General features: G+C 37.9%; 1 protein-coding gene across 1 annotated transcript in view; it reads right to left on the reverse strand.

The window, feature by feature from the left end:
* Positions 1 to 22,362, reverse strand: part of SLC8A3 (solute carrier family 8 member A3) — a 222,515-nt gene that overhangs the window by 174,617 nt on the left and 25,536 nt on the right. The gene's annotated exons all lie outside the window — the stretch shown is intronic.

Below are 22,362 nucleotides of genomic sequence, written 5' to 3' on the forward strand. Positions count from 1 at the left end.
GATGTCCATTAATAAGGCATAGATCTCATTTGAACATCTAATAAGACATAGTTAATGTGGCTCAAGTTTACTCTCTTTTCTTTTTCTTATGGAAGCATCATCAAAGAAGATTAGGGATAGAGAGGGAGAGAGCGAGAGAGACAGACAGACAGACATAGAGAGAGAGGAGAGAGAGGGGAAGATAGAGAGGGAGCAGGGGAGAGATACACAGAGAGAGATACTGTATTTCAGTGCCATTGTAACTTTGAACGGTCTCTAAATGAACTGCTTTAAGTTGACAACTACCTGTAGTTGGCAAAGTTGAGGGAAGAAGTGAAGATAACAGATAAAATGGAAGGACTGAGCCAAAGACTTATTTCTAGCAAGCAGTTGTCTTTGTAATTATCAGACGTCAATGACATCTAAACTAACTCATGTCCAGTAGCTAAACGAGTTATTTTGACATTTGAGGCCAATTACCTATATGTTCTTCTTGCTGACAGTCCAAATGCAACATAAATAAATTAAATGTTATGGGTTGCCCTTTCATGATATTCCAAATGCCTTGTTGTGTTAATAATATGGATGGACAGCTCCATTAACATTGCCAACATGGAGAAATACACCATTTTTAATTTTTGAGCCATCAATACGGAGAGCAAAATCAGCAGGGGCCATGTGGGGTGAGGCAGAAGCCTAGAAAATATTTATGCTGTCTTGAACTCCTTCCCTCCTTCTCGGGAATCCAGTCTCACATTTTGAGCAGCAGACGCAAACGCAAGGCCTATTAATGCTCACTATTGTTAAGGTCTATCTACTGTTTTCTGAAGTCTGAATTTAAACAATCTATTTGCAGGCTTGAATGGTCAGATATTCCTATTTGGGGAAATGTTCACTAACATTGTTAGAGGAAGTTTATGCACATGGAGCAAAATAGTTTACATGCCTAATCATAGGTCAGAAATACAGGTTATTGAAAATCCAAACAAAATGTAATATAAAACACATTGCAGGAATCATTTGAACATCATCAGTGTATACAGGTATATATCTAAAAGGGCAGTTTTCTCATTGGGTTGCCTCACTTCGTCCTAAATATTAATGATTATTGATGTTCTAATATCAATGAATAATAAAAAATGCTTCCAGATAAGACTGTTAAATGACAACCAAAAGTAGAAGAAAGGAACAAATAATGATATGAATGGAAAGAAACAGGGCTGACAAAGTGAAGGAAACAGCAGATTTCATATCAAACAGTCTTGAGATGGTTGAAGATTGAAATGAAATAACACATGTTCTAGGCCAAGGGTCCCCAACCCCCAGTCTTTGGGCCAGTACTGGACCACGGCATGCCAGAAACTGGGCCACATAAACAAGTGAAGCCCCATCCGCAGGATGCAGGCAGCACACAAAACCACGCCCCCTCTGGTCCACAAAAAAACCTCTCCACGTGAAACCGGTCCCTGGTGCCCGAAAGATTGGGGACCACTGTTCTAGGCATTATACTGATTGTTTCAGACATGACAGATTCTTTCTGCCTTCCTTTCTGAAAATCCAATCACTTGTTTCCTTTTGTTTTATTTAGATCTGACTTTCTAGAAATGAGAGATTAAGACTACAAACAAGAATCTAGTGCAAAACCTCACATCCTCTTTTTAATTAGTCAAAGTATATCAATGTTGCTGGAAGACTTAGTGACAAATACTTTTAAGGGAGATAGCAGACACATTTCTGTGCTCTCACAGTAGGCAGTGACTAGAATTTCCAGTGCTACAACTAAGGCTGGAAGACAATGTTCTTTTTAAATGCAATGCAATAAACAATAAATAAATTTTTGCAGAAGTTAAATAAATATGGGAGCCGAGCTCTGGTGAAATGTAGCTCAAGATTAAGCTTTCAGCCAGCAGCAACTGTGGTATAATATCACTCATAATCCTTAGGAACAAATAGCCTTTGACAAAGAAAGGACCAATAATTTTCAAATTCCACAGGGGGACATTGTATGCCAATCTGTAACTGGAATCATATAAACATCAAGAGACCAAGGGCACACTAAAGACTAACTGATGACGCAGATTTCCCAAAACTGGAGACTATCATTAAAATCCTCGATCCTCACGGTAAATATTGTCTCTGTGTGTGTGTGTGTGTGTGTGTGTGTGTGTGTGTGTGTGTGCGCACGAGCCATCAGTACTTTTCTAAACAGTCACAAAATGTAACAGCTTCCTCTTGCTTTCAGTTGCTGTCAGATCATGCAATATTGAAATAATCTCACAGATTTTAATAGTACAATAATTCTTCAGCTTCTTAATAATACAGTATTGTCCAACACGGTAATTCTTAAAGAGGTTAAAGGAACTGTTATGGAATGACAGGGCCATCCGAATTTAGACATTTATTTTTTTATAAATAATTTTTATTTGTTTTTGAACAAAGACAAACAAACATTTAAAAAACCCCATCTTCCATTACAAATTGTAGAAAGTGTGTCAGTTGGTTACAGTATTTCCGTGCATCTCTTCCATAGTCACCACCTGCTTTTCATATCAAATCGCATATTTTAAATTCACCTATATTCATGTATATCACAATTATTATATCTCAACCTTAATTTGACTATAATTGTTTTTATGTCCTTTTATATATAATATTCAAAATCTAGAATAGGATTATATGATAACCTTCCATTAAATTATCCTAAAATCATCCAATCACAGTACATCTTTATATCATATTCTAGATAAAGCTTTTAATGCTACAAATGGCAAGAGATATAAGACCACACTATTGCTGGAGGGATACAGGTTGATGCAATGAAAATGTATAATAAAAATTAAGCTAAATTTAGTTTACTAGTAGTATGTAATGTATAAAATGAAGTGACAATAGCTATAGTTAAATAATGATAAATAATGATAACAATACATATAGATATATTAGTTTGATAATATGAAATTTTATATAAACAATATATGGAGATTATGAGAAGTTTAAAAGCCAATTTAGAAGTGTATTGTGTGTGTTCAAGATCATGCCCAGATTATATGCTACTACACTTGAATCAGGTACTATCCATATTACCTAGTTATCCTTCTTAAGAACATAAGAAAAATCCATCTAATCCAGGATGGCCGATCAAATACAATCAGGAAATTCACAATAATAGTCCTATATTCTTCTTGTTATCTAAAGTTTGTTGGCTGAAATTAAGGAAACGCTAGTAGCCATCAGAAAAAAGTAGTTGTCAGTAGTCCTGATCTTCATGAATTTCTGTAGTCCCCTTTTAAAATCCTGTAAAATTATAATCATGTCTGATGGTAGTGTTTAGATTTTTTAATGGACCCTAGGCAACAAACTGCATCATGCCATACATCCTTCAAAACAGTTGAGCGTTCCACTTGCCTCCTGTTTAGATATTCCAAATAAAGATATAAACATGTATTATAATAATTGGAAATGTTGCTTGTCTAGAGAAATGCACAATCTTAGCTGTATGTTTGACTTATGCGAGCCAACTGCCTGTACATTGCTGGCAGCAATTCCATCTCTTCTCAATAACCCTTTAAATTATGAAACATAACAATCCAAAGAAGCCAGGAATCCTCAGCCTATGGGGGCTGATATAGAGTGCATTTAGAATTTTGGAACATAAGGTGTTGCATAATGCGAGTATATTTTGGAACACAATATGGGAACTCTCACAAAAGGGCATCACCGCTTACAGAATATAGATTTATATGAATGCTCTCTACTGTATTTTCCAACTTGCCCTCCATACGATGCTTTTCATTTGTTTGCTTGCAATTTGGACACCCTTCAAACAAAGCACTGGATCTCAGCCACCCATCATGTCCAATGGAGGCTTACAGTATCCACTGAAGCTCAGGGGCTTTTGTGGGTGGGGGAACAAAGAAGAATATGGACTTCACAGCCTTTCAGTTTCTCATTTTTGCTTATGTAATTAAAAAAAAATCAGTAAAAACCAGGAAGGTCAGATTAGTAGCTGCTAAAGGAGACCTCGTGGGCACCTTGTTGTCTACAGATGCCATATTTGGGATCTGAGAGTTAGTTAACTTTCGAAAATCAGCATATAGCAATAGCAGCAATAGCAATAGCAGTTAGACTTATATACCGCTTCATAGGGCTTTCAGCCCTCTCTAAGCGGTTTACAGAGTCAGCATATTGCCCCCAACAACAATCCGGGTCCTCATATATTGCTCCTCTATTCCCAACACATCTTTCCTCAAAAATATCTTGTTGGAAAGGATAGGCTGCCCCCCACCCACCCCCTAGCTGAAAGAGGAATTGAATATGGACATGCCTGGACTGTGGAAACTATCCAATGTGTACTGTGCAGGGTGGGTTCTGGATTCCCTTCCAACCGGTATGGTTGGAACAGCCCCGGCATCACCCACATGCATGCATGTGGCATGCACATGGATTGTAGCTGGAAATGATGCTTCCGCAAGTCTCTGTGACACTCCAGCTGCTCAGCAGAGCTTGTGCAGGCGCTGTATGCACCATGCACGTGCTTGGAAGCACCTACAGCTTTAAAACACAGTAAGTAGCTCAGGTGGGCAGGTGGGCCCACCAGAGCCCATACAGGAATGGTACCCGGTGCTCCGGGCAAGCTCCAGTTCGCCCATATCGGGGCATACCACCTGCAAACCACCAGTGGCACTGTGTATTGTGCACAGTGTCTATGTCACAGTCTATTGCTCTTTTTCCCTTTTCTATTGCAATTTTCCTGCATAAAGGAAATGAAACAAACATATCCATGACTGGTCCTAAGAATCTTTTTCTCTCAAGAAAGGACCAGCTAATTTCTGACATTAGAATTCCATGTGTAATATCAAACAGAGCATGTAGATGGTGCCTAATGCAGTGGTGGGTTTTTTACTACCGGTTTGCTCATGGACACACACGCTCATGCGCGTGATGCTTCTGTGCATCCGGGCAGGTAGGCAGAGCCTCCCGCCACCACTACCAGTTTGACTGAATCAAGAGCAATCCCCCTCTGGTCTAATGCTATGACCATGTAAGGCATTTCATCTTCAAATTATAGTACACTGTAGAAATGGTGACTGGGATAAAAACAGTGCTAAGGCAAATAGCTATAAAGCAAAAACTACTGCTAATAGAAGCAATAGAAAAGTGCCTTGAGTTCATACAGTAGTTAGCTGTATGAAAACAGAGATGAGGAAGGAGATTACAGTGAGAAATAAAGACTCTCAAAGCCAGTGAAAAGCATGGATAAAGGTGAAGCTGAGAATAAATTAACTACTGCAATGCATATCCAGGCTCATTGGAATAAATACACATATAACTAGGGAGGAATGATGAAGCAATACTACTGAGGGGCAGGTGGTGATGGAAGGAACGTGCTGTCTGTTTTGTATGTGTGTAGGTATAAGTAAGGTTTCTGGTACTAAATCCTCACGTGATGCATATCTTTCTCTAAGTGATTCTCAAAAATACTAATTGTTTTATTTTTGAAATGTTCTTAACTTGTTAGGAAAGTTTCCATGGACCTGGGTAAAAACTGAGAAGAAGAAAATTTGAATTATATATCTATGTTACACTAGTACTTTTGATGTAAGGATTGCTTGAGTTAACAGTAGCCCAACTTCATTGTATATTCTTTTAGCTGGGGTTCTCTGAGCTTAGGGAGATCAATGTCGAAGTAGAAATTGTGTTTTGTACCAATGTTTCACTTTGCATTCAGCAAGTTTAGAAGTGGGGATGGTGTACTCTGCTTGAAATTTTAATTTGATGGAGACTATTGAAGATTGGCAGCTTCTTGATGCAGCCTTCTCCAACTTCATATTCTCTGCAGAGCTAGAATTCAGCTCTTACTATTCCCAATCAATCTGAACAATGGAAAGTATCAGATGGGGAAAAAAACAGGCTTCTCTTATCAGTTTGCAGAGGTTCTACAAGCCAGAACTTTGAATCTACTTTTAAAATGGACTCTAGACAGAATTACTAAAATAACAATTTGCTTGTGGTTTTTTGCATTCCAAACATATGGTGAAATTAATTACTAGCTTCTGCTTTTTCAGTGAAAGATAGAAGCAGAAGGCCACCCTGTTTTCCAAGTCATTGTTCAACACAGAAGTGCATGATAAAAAGATTGGCTGTGTTTTCTGTACCCTATGCAGAGAATAGGTTTCTCCAGTAAAAAGCACATTGTGAATGTATTACCAACAGCTGAAAATAAATATGTAAATTAAATATTAAAATTTGATTTCACACAGTTCAGTTCCCTTTGGTAACAATATGTGCATACTAGGAGAGCTACATATGCACAATTTGCATGTGCAATTAGCTTGATTGCACTGCACATTGCATGATTATATGTATACAAGATTTAATCCCCCTCCAAAAAATCTTGAGAAGCCTGAGTTTAAAATAGTTTGAAATCTGTTTTTCTTTGTAGATGAAATTTTGAAAAGAAAGCAAGAACTTAGGTTAAAATTTGAAATTCAAAATGTCACCTGGAAACACCTATAAACCACTTCCACTTGGAAGCAGTACATAAGAAAGTAACATTTAAGTAGACATAATGATGTGGTGAAAAATCCATGCTGGATAATTAGATATCCTGGCAAAAATGAATGTTACAGTAGTTGCAATGAAATATCAGTTTCGTTGCTTTCCTCAGTGGAAGCAATTGCAAAATATTTTGTTCAGTCACTAAGTCAGGGATCTCAAACTCAAGGCCCGTGGACCAGATCCAGCCTGTGAGGTCCTTAGATCTGGCCCATGGGGCCACCCTGGAAACAGTGAAAGACCAGCACGCGGTGCTTCTGCCAGCACGGGGCCCTCCCGAACTCTGTTTTTGCTGGCAGAGGGCTGCAGGAGGCCGTGACAGTTGAAAACAGACCTCAGGAGCCAGTCTTCACTGGCAGAATGCTTGGGTCACCATAGGCACCCCCGACACGAGTGAAGTTGAGCTGGCCATGCCCACCTTGGCCCCGTCCCCCCAAGTTCAAATACAACCCTGATGCGGTCCTCAATGAAATCGAGTTTGAAACCCCTGCACTAAGTCATGTCTGACTCTTTGTAACCCCTGTCCTCCACTGTCTCCCAGAATCCATCCAAATACATGGCCACTGTGTTAATGATACTATCTAATCATCTCATCCTCTGCCATCCCTTTATCTTTTTCCCTTCAATCTTTCCCAACTTCAAGGTTTCTTCTCATTTGGTGGTCGTAGTATTTGAGCTTCAGCTTCAGTATCTGTCCTTCCAAACAACAGACAGGGTTGATTTCCTTTAGGTCTGACTGATTTGACCTCCTTGCAGTCCAAGGAACTCTTTAAGTGTCTTCTCCAACACCACAGTTTGAAAGCACCAATTCTTTTAGCGCTCAGGCTTTTTTATGGTCCAAATCTCACAGCCATACATTACGCTACTGGGAAAGTCATAGCTTTGACCATACAGACCTTTATTGGCAAGGTGATGTCTCTGCTTTTTAATATGCTGTCTAGTTTGGTATAGTTTTCCTCCCAAGGAACAATTTGGCAAGGTCTTTTAATTTCATGGTTGCATTCGCTATCTGCAGTGATCTCAAAGCCCAAGAAAAGAAAATACATTGCTTCCATTTCTTCCCCTTTTATTTGCCAGGAAGTGATGAGACCAGATGCCGTGATCTTTATTTTTTTTTTATGTTGAGTTTCAAGCCAACTTTTGCACTCTCCTCTAGTCTCTAGTATGAAAGTTCCTTTAAATTTTAAAATATAAATAATGTGTAGGAGATGCATGACCCCAAAGGAAATAAATGTAGTTTACTGCTCCTTTACCTCTAGGGTTCTAACTTTTATTAGAGCATTATCTTTATTATGTACTACCTCCACACTACAAACCTGATCTCCTTCCCTAACCCTATGACCTTTGCACTGAATTACAGCTTCCATCAGTACCAAGATGATGGCCGTTGTAATTCAACACACCTGCAAGGCATCAGCCTGAAGAAGATATGATTAACACACAGTTCAAAGGTAAGGAAGGCTACTATAAACTTCCCCATCACTATAAACTGAAAAATTAAGGTTGCTGTACATTGACTGCAAGCTTACAATTGACCAAACAGGACTTTGTTGCCAACTTGTGGTCACCCAGAATTTTGCAGCCCAGATAGAACCTGATGTAAGGTATTAAAACACAAACACACACAGAATTCTTTTGCAGCAAAATTTTCCTTTTTCCTACGCTATTAATAATTATGAATTCAACCTTATTTTTCTTTAGTGCAATGGCCCCTAGAGAAAGCTGTAAAACTTAACGTCTATAAATTAGATATAAATGGTTTATATTTGGTATATTTATGGTATATATTTACCATGTATGGATGGTATATGTTATGTTCCGGTATATCAAATAGGCTGCACACAAACAACATGCTAACTAGACTCCAATGGGGAATAGATATTTACGGTTCAGCAGGTGGTGGTGAATCAACCATCATCTTGGCTTGTTGCATGATTTATTCCATTATATCACATGGTTTAATCAGGGGGAACACATGTTATGTGATTAAAGCAACTGCATCTTGTTAACTCAGATTTAGATTTAGCATACTGCATGAAGCCACCCATAAAGTATGTATAGCTTCTAACAGTGAAATTATATCCAAGTTTACTTGGAAATAACTCCCCTCAGTAAAGCTTTTTTCCCTTCTAAATGGTATAAGAGTCAACCTTATATTACAATTCTATACTTCTCTATTCCATCTGTGTAAAGTGGATCAACCAACATCTCAGGAATTGTTTATGTTCAATAACCTAGGAAAATAAGATGGTAGAATAAAGGAGATAGCTTATTCATTTGCCGACATAGTATCATTTGCAAATATCTGGCAGCTTATTTCTTTTATTTTTTTAAAAAATGCTCTAAAATATTTTAGGACAACCTCAAATATTTGTTGCCACTGTGATGGAATGTTGTCTGGAGTCAGAGGAGGGAGGGGCTATTTCCCAGAGGACAAAGAAACAGTGGAATTTGTAATGTATGCAGGAAACAGGGCAAAGTCAGACCTCCCACCCACCCCCAACAATTCACAGAGTATCTCTAACAGTTATTCAGATAGTTGCTTTAGTCTAGCAAGATTCTGTTTTTAGGAAAACAACAAGAACTTCTCAGAAATAACTCCACATATCGTTCTTGGTTCTTTGGGCATGGCAGACACAATTTTTTTGCTGTGGTTACCCCATCTCCATTGGTCATCAGGAAACCAGATGGACCATAGCTGGACCACCACTTGGTTTCCCTTTACAATAATTGGGAATCATTTGGATCTCTCAAAATCCGTTGCTCAATAGATACCTGTTGGCTGACGGACAAACAATGTCATTTATACATTGTCCTCTCTCCCAAGAGACAGGCATCACCTTCGTGCTAATGCTACCTGGACAGAAATGTTTGAGCCAATGTACTGTGCATAGTAGTTCAATCCTTAAATGTGGATTGTTGGTTAAATAAAGTATGGAACAACTTGGATAAATATTGCAGATGCAAAACATAGAAGGTAAAATTGCTTTACAAAGTAAAGACTTTTGATTTCTAATACAAACAAGTTCTATATTTTGGAGGACCAGCCTTAAATAATTTTATTATTATTGATCTCTAGATAGGTCAGGAAGCACTGCACACCTGTCAATTTGCTTTTGTGTTTTATTCTTTTCTTTAAAAAAATATAGAAAACAAAACATTAACTATTAATGGCTCAAGAACCATTAAGATGGATAGATTGACCTTACTACCATTTAAACTGCTATGAACAGGCAGGGCTGGATTTAGATGAAAAGAGGCCCTAGGCTATTCCACTTATGAGGCCCTTTCACCTCCCATTTTTAAGTTTGTAAATTGCATGAGAGACAATAAAATACATCATTACTGTGATATATATCAATATATATAGCTGGCCTCCCGACGGAGGGCGGCTCTGCTCTGCGGCAAAGGCAGCAAGGCCAGCCACCACCCTTGCTGCACTCAGCTGCCCGGCTCGGCCTCCTCGCCCTCACCTGCCTGGCCGCTGGTGGGCTCCGCGTCGATGGGGCGGCTACTGGGAGCGGCCGCACCTCTCACCCGACTGCCAGTGCCGGGAACGTGGGCGGGCTCCCCAACTGCCGTGGCGCTGGAACGATCTTAACCAATACATTTTTATGTTTGTTTATTAGTCATATGCGTAGAATTTCTCCTTATTTTCGGTTCAGTGTTTTAGTGTTCACTGTTTTTAGAATAGTGTAATTTTAATTTTGCTAACAATTTGAATGTAGGCCTCTCTTGATCTTGAGGCCCTAGGCTGAAGCCTAGTTAGCCTATAGGAAAAGGTACACCTGTGGACAGGTGTACCTGAAAAGCAAGAGAAACCAGAAGCATAGTTTCTTGACAGAAATGCCCACTCAAGTCTAATAGGCTTCTTCCTATCTACCTCTAAATTTAAGCTTCTTGCATTATCTGCAAAGTATAATTATTTCATATTGATTCCTATTATCTGTTTTAGAGCCATTTATGAAAATACCCTATGATGAACAGCACCCCTAAGCATCCCACAGATGGTACAAGACACTTTGTCACCCGGAGAACCAACACAGCAAGAACCAGGGGATGTATTTCCCAGTCAGCCACGCTTATGAATTAGCTGATTTGAACATACCTCTAAACTTATTTACCTCGTAATAAATTTTACTGAGTTGAATGGATTTATGCAAATAACAACCTGAATATTGTTCAGGGTTGAATATTGTCTTCTATTCTTTTGATGTATGCTTCCAATGCATTTGGAGGTTCTAGACCAGGGCTGTTAAACTCCTGGCCTGCAGGCAGGAGGTGTCACACACTGGCCACGCCCATGCCCGGTTTAGCGAAGGGGGGAAAAGTCCTGATATGTCAGGTGACGCTGCCTTGATGACGTGAGTTTGTCACCCCTGTTCTAAGCAATTCATTTTAAGTGTATTAGCAAGGAATGCCTATTATTAATACAGGGTGAAACAGATCAGGAGATTGATTGAATTTTACCTTTTTATTAGTAAAATGCAACTATTAATAATAATAATGCCAATGGAAAGTATTTTTGTATATTACATGGAGGGTGTTGTAGTAGATTTTCCTAGTGGAAACCTCTCATACAGCTTTCTGCCAAATGGACCAATAATATTTTTTGCACCGCATTAACAAGCAACCATTTGAGTGATTTTTTTTTGGCTGGGAAAATAAATGGGGAAAAGGTTCAAATTGTCCAGTTTCTGCAAGTAGAGGCAGGCTACAGCAAGTATTTTTTAACTTGTAAAAATCTCTACAACATCTAATTTGACCCAGTTTAAAAAAGTAGAATAGCAGTGTATAGATTTTACGTATTAAAATGAGGGGAGCAAATGTTTCTAAAGGAAGTGAATAAGAAAAGTTCCTGAATTTCTACATACAACTGTATAATTTATTTATTTATTTTATTCAATTTCTATAGTCACCCATCAATGACTCTGGGTAGCTTATAATTAAAAATACATGCTACAATTTAGAACAATAAAACATTTTAAAATAATAAAAACAAAAATAATTATTGGCAATTTTATTCTCTGTTAAAAAAAAAGAACTTATTACAATTTAATCAAGCTAAGGGCAAGCAAAATGAAGGATAATAAACAGGGCTAATATGAATAACATAATTAATCTCTTCAACCTTTTCTGCACCTGGAGGAGCCAAATGTGAATCTTTGCCAATACTGCCACTGACTTTTAGGATTAGAAATTATTTATTCAGAGAATCCTGCTGTGACAATCTTGCTGAATGGCTGGTAATCAATCCAGGCTAATTAAAATATGTACCGTTAAACAAGATTCTAATGTTTTCAGTTGTAAAGCATACATTTCAACTTGTTCAGCCTGAAACCCTTAGCCATTCTCTTCAATTAAAGCAGTCTGAAACATTGAGTTGGCAAGGACTGTGCCGAATACCTCTTTAGAGGAAGATATCATTCCATCAATCAATACATTCTTTGTTACATTTCTATTGAAAAAACTCTTCCTAGATCTCACCTGATTGGTCAACTAATTTGTTACATTTCTATTGAAAAAACTCTTCCTAGATCTCACCTGATTGGTCAACCATCAATCTCAACTCTGCCAGTCTTAGACAATATAGGTAGTCCTTGACTTACAACAGTTTGTTTAGTGACCATTTGAAGTTACAATGGCACTTATGAAAATTCACACTTATGAAAATTGGTCATGTCCATTTTCACACTTATGACCATTGCAGCATCCCCATGGTCACATAATTTACATTTGGATGCTTTTCATATTTATGACGGTTGCAATGTCCCAGAGTCATGTGATTTATCATTTGCAACCTTCTGACAAGCAAAGTCAATGCCAGATTCACAGCCGTGTTACTAATTTAACAACTGCAGTGATTCACTGAAGAAATGTGGCAAGAAAAGTCATAAAATGGGACAAAACTTAGTTAACAAAATTTATCACTTAACAACATAAATGTTGGGCTCAATTGTGGTCATAAGTTGAGGACTACCTGTACATGCAAGCCTCTAATGCCATTTACACACTAGGGGTTTTTAGCAGAACCAGTGGCAATTGCTTTGAACTTTATGTTAGATACTGGGAACTAGGAAGATGAATGGAGGCCTAGTGATTTTATTGGTTATTTATTTAATATTTACTGAATAATAGTTAATTACACTGATCATTATATCTTTCTGAACTTATATCATTCTAGAAGAATATTGCAATAATACTATTCCTCTGAGGGGCAGTTCCAGAGACTGGGGGCTTGGGGGATCTACTTTGGCATTTTAGTTAATAATTTATTGTTTCCTGCTGAGATTCAACTTCATTTAGATATATGGCATCTACATAGAACCCCATGAGAGGTTGAATGTAGGAGTGTGGGATAAATTGTCACCATATGCAAATGACATGCCTTGCTACTGCTCTTTTTCATCAAACACACTGTGGGCGTTCTGATATAGTGACAAACAAATATAGCTTTAATGGAAACAAGACAAAGATGCATCTGTTCAGGATATTTGTCACAGATCTATTCTGTTTTCCAGAAAGTGGTAGTCTACTGAGGAATGAGACTCATATTTGGATTCTTTCTGGACTTTATTAATCCTGGATACCAGATACATTTAAGCTATGATTATTATTGGCTCACATAAATTGTACACAGGTGATAGGTCTGCCTATGGTGGAAAATGCCACTTTCAAACCGGCACTGTCAAGATATTAGAGTGATCTCAGATCTTAAAAATTGGCTCAGTCATTCTCCCTTAGCTCAAAATAACCTGCAGTATTGTTGTGGATTTAGCAATAACAGCAGCACTTAGATTTATATACCGCTTCATAGTGCTTTATAGCCCTCTCTTGAGTAATTTACAGAGTCAACGTAATTTAGAGTCAACGTATTGCCCCAACAATCTGAACTTTTTCTGACCTCAGAAGGATGGAAAGCTGAGCCAACCTTGAGCTGGTGAAAATCGAACTCCTGACAGTCAGAAAATAGCCTGAAATACTGCAGTCTAACCACTGAGGCACTATGGGTCTTAAATGTAAGACATAGTATAAAATTATGGAGAATCCAATCCAAACCTTTGACATCACAGTGATACAGCTTCCAACTGTCTCCTGAATTCAAAACAGGGACGAAAAATCTCTGTTCCTGGCCTATCATCCTCCAAATGTCTGATTTATATAGAATGAAAAGAGTATAAATAGAAAATAAAAACCATAATTTTATCATGTTTGATGGGAGGTTTTTTTTTTCAACTTTATAGCCTGCCCTATTCATGCCACTCATTTCAAGAACTTAATAGTATAAAAATGTGTCCATGGAAAAAGGAAAAGGAGATACAAGAGAAAGGTTACTTTCTTTCTCCAAAATAATAATGCTTTCTGAAGGAAAAGATGCTTAAACAGGCACATACCCATTAATCATCTTGTCAAATCTGCAATCTGGAGTGACATGTTTGGAAAAGGGGTTAGTCATTCATTTTGTAAATATTTGAAGAATAAGAATGCAGGAAGAAGTTCTTTGGCTCAACCATGCTTTTTAGGAAAGTAATTATTTATGCTTATGCTATGCCAAGCAAGCACATGTGCCATATCGTCAAAAGGCCATACTTTAAGTTATGGTGGGTATCTCTTTAGACTGTTTGAGCACTCTTGGTGTGAAAAGCAGTCAAAGTTATACAGCTCCCATTACTGGGCACTGAAATTCATGGCTAAAATATAATGTGGCATTCTAGAAGAGATAATCATTTTAAGTGCACTTCCTCCAAAGTAAGCATTACAATTAATGGTGCTCTCAGGTAAATGCAAAATCTTTTTATGAGACTTGATTGACTTGCTCCTACTTAGGCTTAAATAGAGATTGTGAAGACTATTAATGAAAATGAGGGAATGGTGAGAAAAGACAAGGGGGATGATGATTTTCAAGAAGAAAGATCTTTTACATTCCAATTCCTGTAAATTAAAATGCTGGAGAATTCATTGAGGTAGGCCAACGCTGTGATACGGTTAGTTACTCAATGCTCCAGCTTAGTCCTATTAGTAGGGATTTCACAGAATTACTGGCATTAGAGACAAGAGAATTATTAAATCATCTGTTCTCTTCCTCTTTGCTCTTCATGGCAGCCAAGACGGTTTTGTCTCTTAGGCATGCTATTTTTCTCACATTGCCCCTTTTTCTTTTGAAACTAGCCCAGAAATGAAATATTCCAGGTTCCCCAGGGGCTAGTCTTACAATCTGATTGATCTCCAAAGTAGAAACTTTCTTCACAGCCTAGAATATGAAATTAGGTCACTGCAATTTTACTCTACTGTTCTGTTTAGCATTTTCTCAATGTCCTCTGGACTGGACTATCATAAACCAAAATGCCCAGATTTATACAGTATATATATATTAGATTTTTATCCTTCCTTTTCTTCATACTTCAAGACAGCGAACATAACAAAACCCCTTCCTCTTCCTATTTTCCTCACAAGAACCGCGGGAGATGAGGCGGTGATAATTGCACAGTTTTAGCTTCTAAATGACACTACAAAGACATTTAGCCAATACTACTTTATGTTTTATGATTTATCATTAGGGGAAAAAAATCACGAATCTGGGAGCTGAGATAAAATTGTGAGTCAGTATAAAATTCAGCCTTGATGACATAATTTTTCATTCAATCCAGTCACATGCAGATGGAACATTTTTTACCTGAGACTACAATCCTTAAAACCAATGACGCTTGTGCCCATAAAATGTAATTTCTCTCTCCCCCTCACTCTCTCCCTCCTTCTCTCTCTCTCTCTCTCTCCCTCTGCCTCTCCCTCTCTCTCTAATTTAGGAAGAAAATGCTTTTCTCTCAACTGGATACCCTCCAGATATTCTGAACAACTACTGGAATTCCCCACTGATATGAACATCTGTTTATACAAGGCCAAATAGAAAACATGCTTTTTATATGTGTCTCAGCAGGTAGCAATATCCAGTTGATTATTCCCAGGTCTGGGAAGCTAAACAGCAATGGGGCTCAGCACTTCAAATTTTAAAAATGATTTGGAAGAATAGTGTCAGCCTTGATATGAGCAAAACATCAGAACTGCTCTTATTGATTAAAGCTGCCCTTCTTTTATTAAGTTTCAGTTCAAGGCTGAAAAAAAGCATGCAGTTGTTTAAAGGAGAAAATTCCAATGAATGCAACTCCTAAAAGCAGCTCCAGCATTTTGTTTTTGGGCTTGGGCCAAAGGAGGAGTAAGGGTCTGTCCTGCAGATTGGTAAACAATATTTATTTATTTATTTATTTATTTATTTATTTATTTATTTATTTATTTATTTATTTATTTATTTATTTATTTATTTATTTATTTATTTATTTATTTATTTATTTATTTATTTATTTATTTATTTATTAACAAATTTATATAGCTGCCCAAGTCACATATAGGTGATTCCAGGTAGCTTACAAAATGTAACATTACAAATACTGCAAATCCCTCAGATGTCTGTGAACATTTTATACATTTTATGTTGTAAGCTGCCCAGAGTCATTTCATTATGAGGTGAGTGGTAAATAAATTTTAAAAATAAATAACATAAATAACAAGTCTTCTCAGGGACATCCCATCACATATTCAAAGAATATTTCCCAAATGGTCTCCAAATTCCACAATTCCTAGCCAATTTATCTGAGGAAGTATCTGGTTAAGGAAGGCTATGGCAGAGCAAATGTGCTGGCAGGCGAGCAGCCTGATGGGCTTAAAAAATGGGTTGAATCAACTCATGGAAGTCATGGGGCTCAATACTGAAATATTCCCTGAAGGAATGAGGCAGGAGGCTTCTGAGGTAAGTCAACAGCAGTTTATTAGAACAGATCTGTACAGTAGACAGGTTAGCGTTAGGCAGGGACCTCCCCCTTCTTGACAGCTATTTATATGGAGCTGTCAGGCAGGGAGGCCAATAGGCGTGTGTCTGACAGCCCGCACTCAGCCATGCCGCGACTTAGCCAATCAGGCGCGGCCTGGCTGTTGCTGGCTGTCAGTCATAGCCATGAGGGACTAAACAAATACGACTTAGCCTTGATGTTGGCATGACTTCATGTCAACTTTGAGTTTATAAACTTCACCTCATTATTCTATGTTGTTACAATTAACTATAGTATTCTTGTCAGAATTTTCTTTTGGCTGGAGCTGCACAGTCCGTGCTTTTGTTCCTTTCTTAATACCTTATGCATTTTAAAGTTCAGCCTTCCTAATCTGATATCTATGGAAATTCTCAGTCATCCAGGCCATGGTTGCCCCAAAGGTGCATTTTCAAGAGGCAACTGGACTTTCTGGTTTTTCTTTGAAGACATTTAGCTTCTTATCCAAAGAAGCTTCTTCAGCTCTGACTGGATGGTGGGGAATGGAAGGATTTATAATCCTTGCAGAGAGTTGGTCATTTGCATTCTTTTAGCAAGTCATTAAGGCCAACTGGAGATTTATCTGTGTCATCAGGGTCACCTGATGCAAATGGGTGTGGAGCCTTCTTGGAACTGTTGAAAAGACTGTATCTTTTGAGAGAGGATTGTTCAATTTTGACATTTTTCTCTGACCCCTTTTTCAAACCAGCAGTACTCTTCAAAAGAGTGGCCTTTGTCTTTTAAATGCAGATGGACTGCTGAATCTAGTCCTGATGGATTTGTTCTTCTATGTTGTGCCATGCATTAATGAAGTGGTTATTTTGTTTCCCCAATGTACAGATCTGCACATGGCTCACTGCATTGTACTGCATAAACCATGTTGCTCAGTTTGTCTGATCTTCTCACAAAGTCCATGCTGACTATGGATAATAGGAGCTGTGCATGGGCACATGTGGACAATACTTGATTGGAGAAATGCTATGTTGCTACAAAGTAGTTTTCTTATCCTTCTTTACACAATGTTCCCTATTGCTCTGGTTTGATTCTATGGCTTCCCTAAAGCTCTCCTAAATTATTTTATCTGCAATTAATTCCTTCTCCTCACTTGTAAATGCAGATGAAAGAAACATGCCTCTATTCTTTTCTGCACCTCACTGATCTTTCTCTAAGATGGGGGAATGCCTATTGCAATACAGTCCTTCATTGTGTAAGATGCATAGATGTGAGCCAATTAGAATGCCTCAGGTAAACCTTTATGGCACACTGGAGTCAACATTTTCCCTAAATACCACTTTTTCACAGTCACTAAAGTTCACCAATATACTTTGGCCAAATTTTGCATCTTTAAAAATTACGGAGAAGTCCATCTAGCCTGAAGATTAATCTACACAACTCATGCTCATGCATATAGATTCATCTTTGAATATTTGTTCTCCTCACTTATTTGAAGTCAAACGAACCAGATGGGACTCGAAAAAGAAGTCACGTGAGCGATCGTAAAAGAAAGTTCAATCTGCCATATGAAATTAGGGTTGCCACCTCTCTTATACCACTTCCTCTGTTCTCCTGACCTCTTTGGATGCTGCTCTTTGAATTAATTAATTTGCTTAAATAAAAGCCATTTTAAAATGGCTTCATTGTCCAGCTAGGAAGCTCTTAAAGGGAAAGGGGATAGATGACTTATTGAAGAAACACAGCCAAGCAATAATATATACTGGTTAGATGCATATAGTAACAATTGGATTATTTCAATCAGATCTTTTGCCCCTACTCAGAAACCTGGCAATCTGGGAAGGTGCCAAATGGAAGAATTTTTGAGCAGAGTTTTGAGTTTTGAGCACTGACTATTGAAATAATACATTTAAAAAATCAGTTACATGTGGGGATTTTAGTGTGCAAACGCTAAGGCAAAGAGAAGTGCAGGATCTTCCCACCAATATTCCTTAAACCAGCATTGTCCTGGCTTCCAAATTTTTGTTCTGCTCTGCACACTTATGCAATCCCTGATATAAGATTCCCCTCCTCCCCAGGTTGAACTTCTTATTCATAATATGCAGTAATTTTGGCTTTGGGCCAATAAATGCTATTTGGTCCACAAAAACACAGAATTACCTCAGAAGATCTAAGCCCCCACGGGCCCTTTTGCTGTGGTAGAGTCTCAGGTCTGATCTGGTGATATCGTCCCTGGCTTTCTTGGCAAAGGAATGGAAAGTTATTTTATTTCCCTGGTTCTGAAATTGCCTGACACTGCTTTTATATGAAGATGTTTGCATCAGGAAAATAATACAAGATCAACTTCCATGCCCTCCAGAAGTGCTGGATTTCAATCTGTATAATGCTGACTAGGAGCTGTGAGAGTTCCATTCCCAATATACTAAGAACATACAGTTGAGGGAATTTACATCACATGTTTTAGGTGCAGAAGTCTCTTCTAAATTCCCCTTAGGAATAGAATGTGGCACCGAGAATATACCTGGCATGATTTTTAATGAGACTCTTGTCCGCCACCTAATACACTGTAATGACTATTTTGTTTATTTCTTTCATCAAGAGAACTCTGGTTAGAAAACATGAAGCAGAAAATGGAATCTGAACTCTTTAATATGCAGGTTTAGCTTACATACCGTGTTAAACTATCATGTTAAACTATAAATGGTTTAATTATAGTTATTAAATAAAGTACAGTTGACTAGGTGTGCAGTGGCTGGATTAATACATTACAATGAACCAAAGTCAAATCATGCCTTGGCATTGTATGTTGTGTGAACCCAGTCATTATTATTGCCACCAGGAAAAATTGTCATTGTTTGATAGAATCTTTCTGATAAAAGTGAATGTATTCCCTAGAATGATTTAAATGGAGGTAAAGATAGTTTCAACCATAATTGAGCCCAAAATTTATGTTGCTAAGTGAAACATTTGTTAAGTGAGTTTGCCCCATTTTATGACTTTACTTGTCACAGTTGTTAAGCGAATAAATTGCCTTGGTTAAGTTAATAACATGCTTAAGTGAATCTGAATTCTGCATTGACTTTGCTTGTCAGAAGGTTGCAAAAGCTGATCACATGACCCCAGGACTCTGCAACTATCATAAATATAAGTTGTTAACTGCTTTTCTGCTTTTAGAACCTATGAATTGACTGAAATGAGGAGACTTTAAGGATTTGTTTATAGATAAAAGAGAAGTAGTACAAGAAAAAGAGATAATTTGTTTTAGTTTAAGATAAGGTGATTACTAAAATTGCTTATTCTTGTGGGTGAAAGCAGGAATCATTTTTTAATATATTTCTTTTTTAAATTCTTTTTTCTTTTCTATTTTTCTTTTCTGTACTTCAGGGGGGATTTTTAAAAAAAAACCATTGTCACATTACCATGGTGTGCTGCAGTGGTGGGTTCCTGATCCCATTCCAACCGGTACGGTTAGAATGGGCCCGCCATCGTCCACATGTACATGTGCAGCACGCGTGCATTTGTCTTGCCGTCCAGCGATGCCTCCCCGACGCTCCAGCTGCTCGGCGGAGCGTCGCGCAGGCACTATACGTGCCATGTGCAGAAGCACCAAAGACTTTAAACACAGATAAGGAGCGCAGGCGGGCCCTCTGGAGCACTATACCGGAGCGGTACCCGGTGCTCTGGGCAGGGTCGGTATGCCCGTACTGCCTGCAACCCACCACTGGTGTGCTGCAAATGGGCCTAATATGGGCTGGTTTCTGAGTGCCCAAAATACAGTCAGATAACCATAGGGGGAAGACTAACATTGTACTTTCAGAACCAAGCAACAAGTTGCTTGAGGGTGGGGTGTCCCAAAAGTGTTTTTCTAAAAGGCAACTGAACTTTCTTGCTTTTTTCCTCAAAAATGTTTCCCTTCTCATCCAACAAGCTTCTTGAATGAGAAATGAAACATTTTCAAGGGATGGGGCGGGGGGGAAGCAAGAAAGTCCAGTTGCCTTTTGGAAAAGCACTTTTAGGCCAACCATGACCTGGATGACTGATAATCTCCACAGACACTTGGATTGGGGGGGGGGGATGTTTCCTGTCATAATTCTGAACGGTTGCTATGCAACCAGTTATAAACATTGTATTCTTTAGGATTGGTAAATTGCTTTAGTACTTTTTTGTATTAGAAGAGAGATCCCCAATCCCCAGTCCATAAACTGGCACCAGTCCACAGCATGCCAGAAACTGGACCCCACAAACAAGTGAAGCCCCCCTCTGTGGGATGCACGCAGCACATGAAACCAGGCCACCTCCAGGCCATGAAAAAAACCTCTCTCCATGGAACTGGTCCCTGGTGCTCAAAAGGTTGGAGGCATCTGCATTAGAATATAAATTGATCTCTTCCAGTCCTGCTATGTTGTCTGTATCTGTTTGAAGACTACAAGTAGTACTTTCACTGCATTATTTTACAAGTATTTAAATAGCTTTGCTGGTATTTCATCAACTCATCCTAGCAAGCTTTACTAGAGACCTTTAACTAAAATGTCTGGGTCTCAATACTTTCACATTTCTCAACTAGGTGAAAATTTGTTTAGAAGTCCCTAATCATATTTTAGACTATTTTAAATTAAACCTTTTTAGAGTACAACACATAATATTAGTTAAAAACTAAAAGCCATTTAACAAAGATACAGTAGAAATGCCATTTTTAGAATGCCCAGCATTTTGTTTGGCTCTTTTCCAAATTCAGTCTTGCTTTTCTTGAGCAGAATTTAAACAAAATCTTGCCCAAATGCCTAAAGAGAGTTTCTGTTGGTCTCAGCCAAAAATGGTGCCTAAGCTCCTGTCAACTAATTTCTGTTTGGGAATTACAGGAGTCTCTCCTTGCTTGAGGGGCAGAAATGAACGGAGTTATGACAGCTATCAGATGTAAGTTCCTAGATAAAATCTGATTGTCCTAGTTCTGTTAATAGTAATTGAATAACTCTAAAGAGCCAGATCTGAGAATGGCATGAATGTCAAGGACGACAATGCCTGGCCCATGACAAACTAAAAAATAACATAAACTCAATTCTTATTGAACCAAATCTAGACAATATTACATCAGGCAAAGACTCAACAAACTGGTGAAATCAAGAAAGAATGTGTCTTCTGGAATCCTGTTTGGGGTAGCTATATTTCAAAACCTTCCTTCATAAATATTTTATTTCACAATAAATGTATATCTGATTCTCATTTCGCATGTTCTTCCTCAGGATACATATCTGATGTGGAAGGATTACTTTTGTTCAGTACTTAAGCCATATTTTATATTATAACATTGGATACATCCACTGATTGATGTGAGTATGTGTGAAATATGTAGACATAAATGACATTAAAAATTTAGTCATGTTTTAAAAGTCGCTGCTAGAGAGCCCGATCTCATTTGTCTTCAAATTATTATTTTTATTTAATACAAGATCTTTCATTATCTCCAGTTTTGTTAATAATTTTTTAGCAAATAAGATCTCTTTTGTTTTCTATTGAGCAGAGGTTATATTTATCTTGTTAATGAAGGAAATAATGTTGACTTTAACTGCTGGATTTTGTATTTCCAGAAATGGAGGATCAAAATTTATTCTCCTGTTTTTCTTCCCTGCAATTTGTGGAGAATTCTTATCAGAAGCTTATCCCATGTTGGTATCTAAGGAGTAATTTATATTCTAATCCACTGCAAAAATCTATCCAATTTTTTCCTGTTCTCTTTGTTTTGATTTATGAATAAACCTGTATCATAAATCATTATTGGAAATTCAAGAGGCTATACATTGTTTTATACAATTGCACAGAACTTAATAAAGTTGTTGCTTTAATATAACATTTTGGATCATTAATGACGTGTTAAAATTCTCTCCACACTTTCAAAGGTCCATGCTTTTTTAAAAAAATCTTAACTTTATTAATGTTACTACTGCAAATATTTGAAAGTTAGTATTCCCCTAGTATGGGATTGCAACATGCTAATGTTTCTTCTAAACTGTTTAAGGTTACC

The sequence above is a fragment of the Thamnophis sirtalis genome, unplaced genomic scaffold (genome assembly GCF_051295495.1).
Source record: "Thamnophis sirtalis isolate CommonGarterSnake01/CBP01778 unplaced genomic scaffold, rThaSir2_p1.2 scaffold_1, whole genome shotgun sequence".
Lineage (NCBI taxonomy): Eukaryota > Metazoa > Chordata > Lepidosauria > Squamata > Natricidae > Thamnophis > Thamnophis sirtalis.